The sequence below is a fragment of the Equus asinus genome, chromosome 25 (genome assembly GCF_041296235.1).
Source record: "Equus asinus isolate D_3611 breed Donkey chromosome 25, EquAss-T2T_v2, whole genome shotgun sequence".
Classification (NCBI taxonomy): Eukaryota; Metazoa; Chordata; class Mammalia; order Perissodactyla; family Equidae; genus Equus; species Equus asinus.
Window position 1 is genome coordinate 22,113,818 of NC_091814.1, and position 9,157 is coordinate 22,122,974.

A 9,157-nucleotide genomic window follows, 5' to 3' on the forward strand; every position below is an offset into this window, starting at 1 on the left:
CTCTAAGTCTAAATTGTTGAGAGTAAGTTGGAGACATCATGCCCCTTTACTCTTAAATACTTTAGTGTTTCATAAGAAAAAGGAAATTCTATTATATAACACAATAAAATTACAAAAACACTGAGTCTAGGACCACTGTCTCTCACCTAAACACTTACTAACAGAAAATAGAAATTAAGACCCGGAATTCAGTTTTCCACATCACAATTCCAGTGCTTTCCCTTCTGAAATGGAAAGTACCTTATTCCTTCTCTGATTTCTCCTGACCCTGCTGATGCTTTCCCCCCAAGACCCTAAGAAAGAATGACTTATTCCAGAAAAGAAAGAGCAGGAAGAGAGTTAGAATCCCCCTTGCCTTACTTACCTCTGTTCATCTCTCCTTTATCCACCTGATCAAGAGCATTACTTTCCAAAGAGGCCAGTCTCTTCAGAATAATGGATTACCCAATATGCATGTCCATCTAGAAAATCTGCAAATGCTCAGCCTTAATTTTTTCTATGATGGAAATAATTTCTCTGACTTACCCCTTGACTTACCCATGGCTCATCTATCTTCAGGCAAGACTGAGTGCCACTTTTTCTCTTCAAATTCTTACTTTGTTTTCCCATCAAACTTGCAGAAAAGTTGAAAGTGCAGTATGAAGAACATTTATCTTGAACTATTAGAGAGTAAGTTGTTGACATGGGGCTCATTGCTTTCAAATACTTTAGTATCCCCTACGAACAAAGACATTCATCTACCTAACCACAAAGTGATCATCAAAATCAGGAAATTAACATTGATTCACTCCTATCATCTAATCCTCAGATCTCATTCAATATTTTGCCAGGTGTCCCAATCATGTCCTTAATAATAAAATAATCCAGATCAGAATCAAGCTCTGCATTTACTAGTATGTTTTCTTAATCTCCTTTAATCTAGAATAGTTCCTCAGTATTTCCTTGGCTTTCATAACCTGGATATTTCCAAAAACTGCAGGCCAGATATTTTATTGAGTGTCCCTAAAGTTTAGTTTTTCTAACATTTTCTCATAATAAGACTCAGGTTATGAATCTTTGGCAAGACAGAAGTGATGCTATGTTCTTTCACTGCATGCTATCAAGAGGCATATGATTCTGAATTATCCCGTTTCTAATGATGTTCAGATGGACTGGTTGATTAAGGTGCTATAAATCAAGATTGTCTATTTTCAAGTCATTACTCTTGTCTTTTAAATTAGTAAATATTTTGCAGGGAGGCGGTTTGAAATTTTTAATTATTTATTTATATCATTTTAGATTCGTTATTTACTATTTTATTCAATGGGTTATACTTACTTTCATTATTTATATAGATTCTCAAATTACTCCCAATTTGGTCAGTGAGATCCCCTTCATTCTGGCTTTGGTTCCTTTTGACAGGTCTCAATTATTCTTTAATCATTTCCTTCCTTTCCGGCACAAAAAATGTAGTTTAGGGGCCAGCCCCGTTGCCTGAGCGGTTAAGGTCGCACACTCTGCTTTGGTGGCTCAGAGTTTCACCGGTTCAGATCCTGGGTGCAGACATGGTACCACTCATCAAGCCATGCTGAGGCCACATCCCACAAAGCACATCCATAAGGACCTACAACTAGAATATACAACTATCTACTGGGGGGCTTTGGGGAGAAGAAGAAGAAGAAAAAAGATTGGCAACTGATGTTAGCTTAGGTGCCAATCTTTAAAAAAATAATAAAAATGTAGTTCAGGCTCATCTTGTATTTTCCCTGATCCAGACCTGGAATTAGCCATTTCTCCAAGGATCCCCTGTTCCTTTTAGTGAAATACAGTATCTAGAAGGCAAAGTTTGGGTCCACATGCAGGCATTCTTATTGGAAACAGCTTGAGAACACACACACACCCCTACACATACACACACACACGTTGAAAACCACTAGTTCACAGCAATGCCTCTAATTCCAATCAAATACCACAGGGAATATTCAAGTTTTCTCCATTTCCATATCTGTAACTCTCTTTTCCAACAGTGAGAAATCAGGTGCCCATTAACCTTAATATATTTTCTTATTTTATCAGTTCTCATTGTATGTAACCAACCTCCCTTCCCACCACTGACGCTCCCCTGTATAGATGTTCTCCTCACCCTGCTCCAGCTCCCAGTCCCTGGACTGACTCGCGCTCCCTGTACCAGGCCACTCCTCTGCTTTCTTCATTTGCTCTGGGTCACCACAGCTCCCCAGTTATTTCTTCCTCCAAGCGTGAGTGCCTTCCTTGCTTGGTCCTATGGATTTAATTCTAATTCTTTCAGTAAGGAAAGGGAAAAAGAGGAAAAGGAAGGAAGGACCTTATTTGTTCAGGGCACTTTTCATAAACTACACTGGTAATTTTTTGATTTACAATGAAAAGTAAGTATCAAGCACCTGCTATGTTCTCTGAACTCTAAGAATCTTTAATCCAAGGGAACAGTATAGCAAAGTGCTTGACTCAGTATTTCGCCTTCTTTTTCCTTAATTGTCTCTTCACTTTTAAAAAATCCTGCACATATTTAAAATTACTGCTTGTTTAATTCAACAAATATTTCCCGGGTCCCTACTAAATGTGAGGCAAAGTGCTAGGTGATGGATGGGATCTGGAGAAAAGAAAGATAAAATACTTTAAGAATCATTCCATTTGTAAGGGTGTTTAGATGAATATACAAATATCTATAATAAGAGACAGGATATTGTAACACCGTAAAATGTCGTAACAATAACAACAAATGATTTTTAGTTACTTACTATGTGAAAAACACTGTGCCAAATACTTTAGTGTGCATTTACTAACCACTAAAGCCCCATGAATGTGGGCAGTTACATTACATGAGAAATCACAGGTTCAAAAAGTTTGAATGCTTAAGTTTCCACATTTAGAAAATGAGAGAGCTGGATTTGCAATTCACATTTGCCTTATTCCAAAATCTTTGCACTTCATCACTGTGGCATTCAGAAGATGGAAACATTCCGTCTTATCAGGAGAGACCTCATGAAGCAGTTGGCATATGAGATAGACTTTTAAGAACCACTAGAGTTTTGAGAAGCAGAGATACATCTGAAAGCTACTTCAGTTACAGAGAAGAGACTGAATCAGAGTTTTAAAGGAGAGACTCAGGGCATGTATCCACAAGTGCAAGAGTTTGAGTGCACGATGAGATTTGTTGGAGAAAGTAAGACAAGAGCAGTAGATTGGGAAAGAGTTGTAAATGGCTTTAGATCCCAGGATAATAAGTCTGCATTTCATCCAAGATGCAAAAGGCAGCCTAAGCCCAACTTCAACTCTGAACCTCACTCAGGCTGTCAGAGGAATGACAATGTACAGAACTGTTCCCAGGAAGTGGCAATAAGGGTCTGAGCAGCTCTGAGGATTGGAACAGGAGAAAAAAGATTCTGAATTACAGTTTCTGAATCAGGAGAACCTGTCCCAGAAGGCTGGGAGGTAAGATGAAATAAAGGGGATGAAGTGCTGGCCGAAACAAAAAAGGGGAGTGTTCAGGAGGAGAGTAATCACAATAAGGTATAGAGCAGTTTAATAGGATTAAAAGTGGAAGAAATGAAATAATAAATATCTGTGTTTAAGGAATTTTATTTTGAAATCTAGAGAAAAGAGTAGAGTTGACTTACTATAACTCTAATACACGATTTTTTAAGTACAAGGGAGATGGAGGTCACTAGATATAAGTCCATCAAAAAAGTCACTTTCTTATCTGCAAAACCTGCATACTGCATGGCACACAATAGGTGTTCACAAAAATTGCGCATAGTAAACGCATGCCAGAATGGATGTTAAGGCAGTATCACCACAGACGGATATTGAACCTCGCCTTGAGTAGATGGAGTCAGAAGAGAACAAAACTGTCAGTTAGATACTGACATCTCTGAGGATAGTGAATGAGGGCCTGGGAGATCAAGTCACGATAAGAAAGGGGCAAAGAGAAGGGACAGATGAAAGATGTGTCAGGACAATTCAGAAAACAGAGGCAGTGACTGTCATTTTTCTGAATCTTCTAACAAGGTGATGGCATGTCATTGTTGAATTGATGGGGGAGGGAGTAGATTTTCAGGGTTTACAACAAAAAGCAGAAATCCACAATGTCCTACAAACAGAAGACTACTGCACAGAACTATAAAAGGAAGAGAAAACCTTGCACCCACAGCCCACAAGAGGCCCAAGCTTAGGGAGACTCTCCACATGGCTCAGGAGCTTTCAGCAGAGCACAGGGCCATCAGACAGAGAGGCACCTAGAAAGTGGAGTGAGGACCTCCTGACTTGGCCTCTCCTCTCATCCATAATACTACAGCTCCACAACCACACTTTTCCCAGCACCAGAATCTGGGTCATAGGGTTGGAGCTCTGGCTTCCCTTCTATCTAATAAATAACTCCCATTGATTTCCCAGCCCAGGGCCCCAACCTTCCTTCCTGATCTGTAGTTCTGATTGTCGGCACCAGGTAGCAGGCCTACAAAATTGCTCACACATTATTGGTGCTCTCTATCCCCCACTCTTACTCATAGGCATATAAATCCTGAATAGCTTGAGGTCTAACAATGTGAATCTCTATGCAAGTGAGTCAGAAGCTGGATAAATAACCACTGTGCGATCTGTACCCTCATCCTGGTCACTGCTTCTGAGAACATGGACAAGCTGTCGCTTTGGGTCTCTGTCCTCACCAGTCTCCCAGAAGCCTTTGTTCAGACAAGCTGGAAGGTCAAGGGTATATGTGTATGTGTGGTAGGGGAGGTGGAGACAGGATAGACCATGGAAAGGAAAGACAAGAAGCTGCTGAATACAAGGTTGAATTTGTGACTTTTCCTGTTCATATTTTAGGTGAAGATTATTTTATTCCTTTCTTTCCTTCACAGACATTAGTGGGAAGGTGTTTATTTTTCCTAAAGGATCTAGTAATGCTCATGCGAACTTGATCACAGCTGGAGAAACCTCTGCAGAACTTCACTGTGTGCCTTTGTGCTTACACTGACCTCTCCATGCCCACAGCCTCTTCTACAGCATCCATGCCAAGAGCAATGAGATGATCATTTTTAAGCCCAGAATTGGAGAGACAACGTTATCATTGAGGGTGACAAGATTTTCTCCAAGGTCTACGAAGAGTTCCCCACCCTGGTGCATAGCTGTGCCAATTAGGAGTCCTTCTCAGGCTTTGCCGAGCTTTGGGTCAATGCTAAGCCTTTGGTGACAAGAGGGCTGAGGTGGGGTTACTCTGTGGAGCTCATCCCAAGACTGTACTGGGGCAGGAGCAGCATTCCTATGGAGGAAGATTTGATAAGAGCCAGTCCTTGTGGAAGAGATTGGGAATTTGTACATCTGGGATTCAGTGCTGTCCCCAGAAGAGATTAGTTTGTATTTCAGTGCATCTATATCAAACCCAACATCCAAACTGGCAGGCATTGAACTATGAGATGCAGGATTATGTGCTCACGAAGCTCCAGAAGTGGAGTTGAAATTCTCTCCAACCTGACAAAAACAGTGAGAAGGACAGTCACAGACAGGAAAGACCAGCTCTAAAGACAGTGAGACTTCATGCCCTAGGGCTGTTGCTCGTTTCTTTGAATTTCCTATCTATTGAACTGCTTAATTTACCCTAAAAGCACAATGCCTCCTGCCATTTGTTCAGTATTTTTCACAGTCCAAAACTCCTTTCATTTGGGGGTCATAGTTTTGAGTTTTACTAATATTCAAAAAATGAGGAACAACCAGTATATAATAAAAACAAAACTTGTTTTAAGGAAAAAAAGTAAAACGTTTAACACTTGATTAGTAGGAGAAGCTTTTAGACTTTCCACTTAGTGGAGTTTATCGTTTTATTCACAACTAGTTACTTCTATGGAATTTAATTGAGGGCCTGCTAAATTGGATTTCCAGCTCACAGGTAATAGAAACAGAAATGTAGAACAGGTCTGGCATTGCTCTACTCATTAAGAGCTATTGCTCTTCTTATTCTATGGAACATTCCAGACCTGTTCTAATAAAATGCAAGCCTGACAACTAGGAGAGCAGAGCTATCTGGGGCCACATGGTCTAAGGCAAATTTTCTTTACCTCCAGTAGTCCCTGGAACATTGTAAAATAATTGGTCATCATAACATTGTCCAAAGTCATCAAGAAAATATTATGTGTTGAACAATAATCATGTTACCTTTGCTTAAAACTTTTATAAGATTGCCAGGTACCTGTGATAGAAGCTAAACGTCTTGGCATGGAATACAGGATCCTGCAGGATTTGACTACCTGCATGTAAAATATTCAGCCTCCTGACTGGCATGTAATAAATAATATCTATTATGATAAATAATATTAGTATATGATACATGTATATTGCTTATAATATTACTGTTGTCATTGTCTATAGAAAACACATAGCACGCTATCTACTCTTAGTTGGTGCTTAGTAAGAGTGGGTTTCAACTCTCTTAATTCCTTTCCCAAAAAGAAAAGAGCAAAAGATCCTGAACCTGAGGGAGTCTTGGATAAGCAGGGCACAGGGGCCTTGGCCCTGGTTTGTAGAGAAAGGAGTCAGTGAAGATCAGAAAGATAGAATTCAGGATGAATACAAAGTTTTAACCAAAAGAAAAGAAAATCAATTGAAACAACCAAAGTGACGACTCATAAGAGCAGATGAAATCTATAGACATAGACACAGCACAATGTAATGAAAACAGAAGATCCCAGAAATAGATGATCAAGTTAGATAGAGAGTTGCCCTTTGAGCCTACAAAGATCTCCTAAGTGCTAAGGAAGAGCTGCTTCCCGTGTTTCTTATAGGTCAGGTCCCATGAGCCTCTCCACCAAGTGGTAAGAGAATAGGTAAGAGGAGCAAGACTGTCATGAAGGTGTTTTGTTGATATGGGAATGTTAACTTCCATTTGCTATCTCCTGAAAACCATATATTTTCTGTTTATGACACATCTTTCTGTAATTTCATATTTAATGCTAGAAACGAAGACAGACATGGCCCTGACTATTCTAGTTAATGAATATAATGGGGATAATTTTTTGCAAACTTAAATTAATACATTTTAGTTTATCCTTTAAAACATCTCCTCTGTAAAGCTTTCCATCTCTGGGACTAAGCTATGTGACATACTGTTCTAGGGAAAGTATACTTTAATAAGACAAAAGATTTGGTGGACAGATAAAAATTTCCTGTAACAAGACTGCAGTAGATAATGCTGGTGCTCACCAATATCTTGAACTCTTCTCCTTAGAAGACCGTACTTCAAAGCCCTCTTGCAGTAAGTCAGGGTCCTGTTATTCATTGTCTGTGAGAAGTGTCTTGTGTCACTTCCTTGCTAAAGTATTTGAGTAGGCATGACACCTCCATACGTTCACTCTCCCTCACATAGGGAAAATCTGCATGATCCATTCTAGTGCAGCTACAAAATTGTGGTATGTCCATCAGGCTGGATCCCTAGGGGTGATGATGACAACAAAGTACCCCAAAAGCTTGCAGTAGTTATGTATTATATTATGTATAATCACTGAGAATCTAGTGTTAATTTATTACTGAAACATAACCCTACATAGTCTGAGATACCTACTAAAGGCTGGATTAGGGAAGAAGCAGCATATGAATTGGAGAAAATTTATCCCTTCTGTCCATGAAGGTTTGTGTGAAAATAAAGGCAGACTGAAGAGACAGGAGGGAATCAGTTAGATGTGTGTGTCCTGATCACACTTCTCTGCACTGCCTACCTCATCCATGAAATTGTCCCATCAAAGTGAATTTGGTGATTCAAAGTGGTTAAGGAGAGGGGCCTAGAAATTCAGCTTAATTTGTGATCTCTGTTTCAAAATGGGGAAGATAAGACCCAGAAGTTTCCCGTCAAAGAAAAACAAGTGCCTAATAGTACTTAAAGCAGTAAAGATAGACTTTCTCCGGGAACTATCGCAATAGAGGAAAAGAGACCTTAGTATAGAACTTGGCTCAGAATTCTGAATACAGGATAGACAAGTGGGATTTATAGCCAAGGAGCAGGATGGGGTCAGGGCATGGAAAATTACTAAAATATTTGGGGTAAAGGGTGGGATTCTGATTAAACTGACTTGACATGATTCTTAATGAAGGCAGGCCAAGGTGATCAATACCAAGGGTGGAGGATGAGGAATTTGATCAGATATCAAGGATGATCAGACACTGAAGGTGAAGAATTCTCTCTAAAATGACTCGACAAGATTCTTGCTAAAACTATCAGGTGATGTAGGCCTGACAAGGATGGAGATTGAAGCATAAGGTCAGAGTCCAGTTGAGAAGAGGGCTTAGAGGAGACTGACTAAGGTTTGGTCAAGCAGAGAATCTTTGTCAGTCCATCCTCTTATTCAAGGAGAAAAGAGACATTTCTCTCTCCTTTGAACAATATAAATCCATTCCTGTTTGATCACCTTTTGTTTATTAAGGACCATCCGCTAGGACTTGGTAGCAGAGGGTGTTTGTTGAATGGTACAAGAAGTTATGCATTTAATGAGGGGAGTTTCTATGAAAATAAAAGAAAAATAAAGATTAATAGTCATAAACCCAGGTTCTGAGTTTGGTGGGCAAACAGTTGAGAAGATTTCTAGGTGTGGGGTTTGGAGCATCTTTAGATGATGAAGTGAGGATGACAGTGGCAATCCAAGATTTCCTAGTTTGCAATCTTAATATCTTTAGTGATGGTACAGACATCAATGTCACAGTCATGGTTATTTCTCAGAACAGAACATGAAAGTGTCCACCTTCAGCTCATAGGGCTTCTTTAGCTAATGACAACAAGAATCTGAGTAGTCAGGTTTTAGTTCTCAGTGGTACCACGTCAGAAGAGTAGGAGAAAAAATTCAAACATTAGTTTGGAGAGTTGGAGCCAGATATTGGAAGAAACTATAAGAAATGAGAATATGGTAAGGACTGGAAAAATGTGCAAAATAGCAGGATCTAGTTCAGTTTACAGGTAGATAATGAAGGTTCAAAGACAACGAACAGGGCTAGAATCTAATAACCCTAAAGAGTAGGTTATAGTTTTCTCCTGAAACATAAAATTTCTGATTTGAATGCTGTTTACAAAATAAGTCTAGTCTGATTAGATTTGGCCTGATTATTTGCATAAATACAGCAAGAATTATAATTGACCACATAAGCCTTTTTGAGTTTGTTTCAC

At 39.4% G+C, this 9,157-nt stretch overlaps 1 pseudogene; it reads left to right on the forward strand.

The window, feature by feature from the left end:
* The first annotated feature begins 4,647 nt into the window (after positions 1 to 4,647).
* LOC106835830 (serum amyloid P-component-like) lies at positions 4,648 to 5,471 on the forward strand (annotated as a pseudogene).
* Positions 5,472 to 9,157: the final 3,686 nt, after the last annotated feature.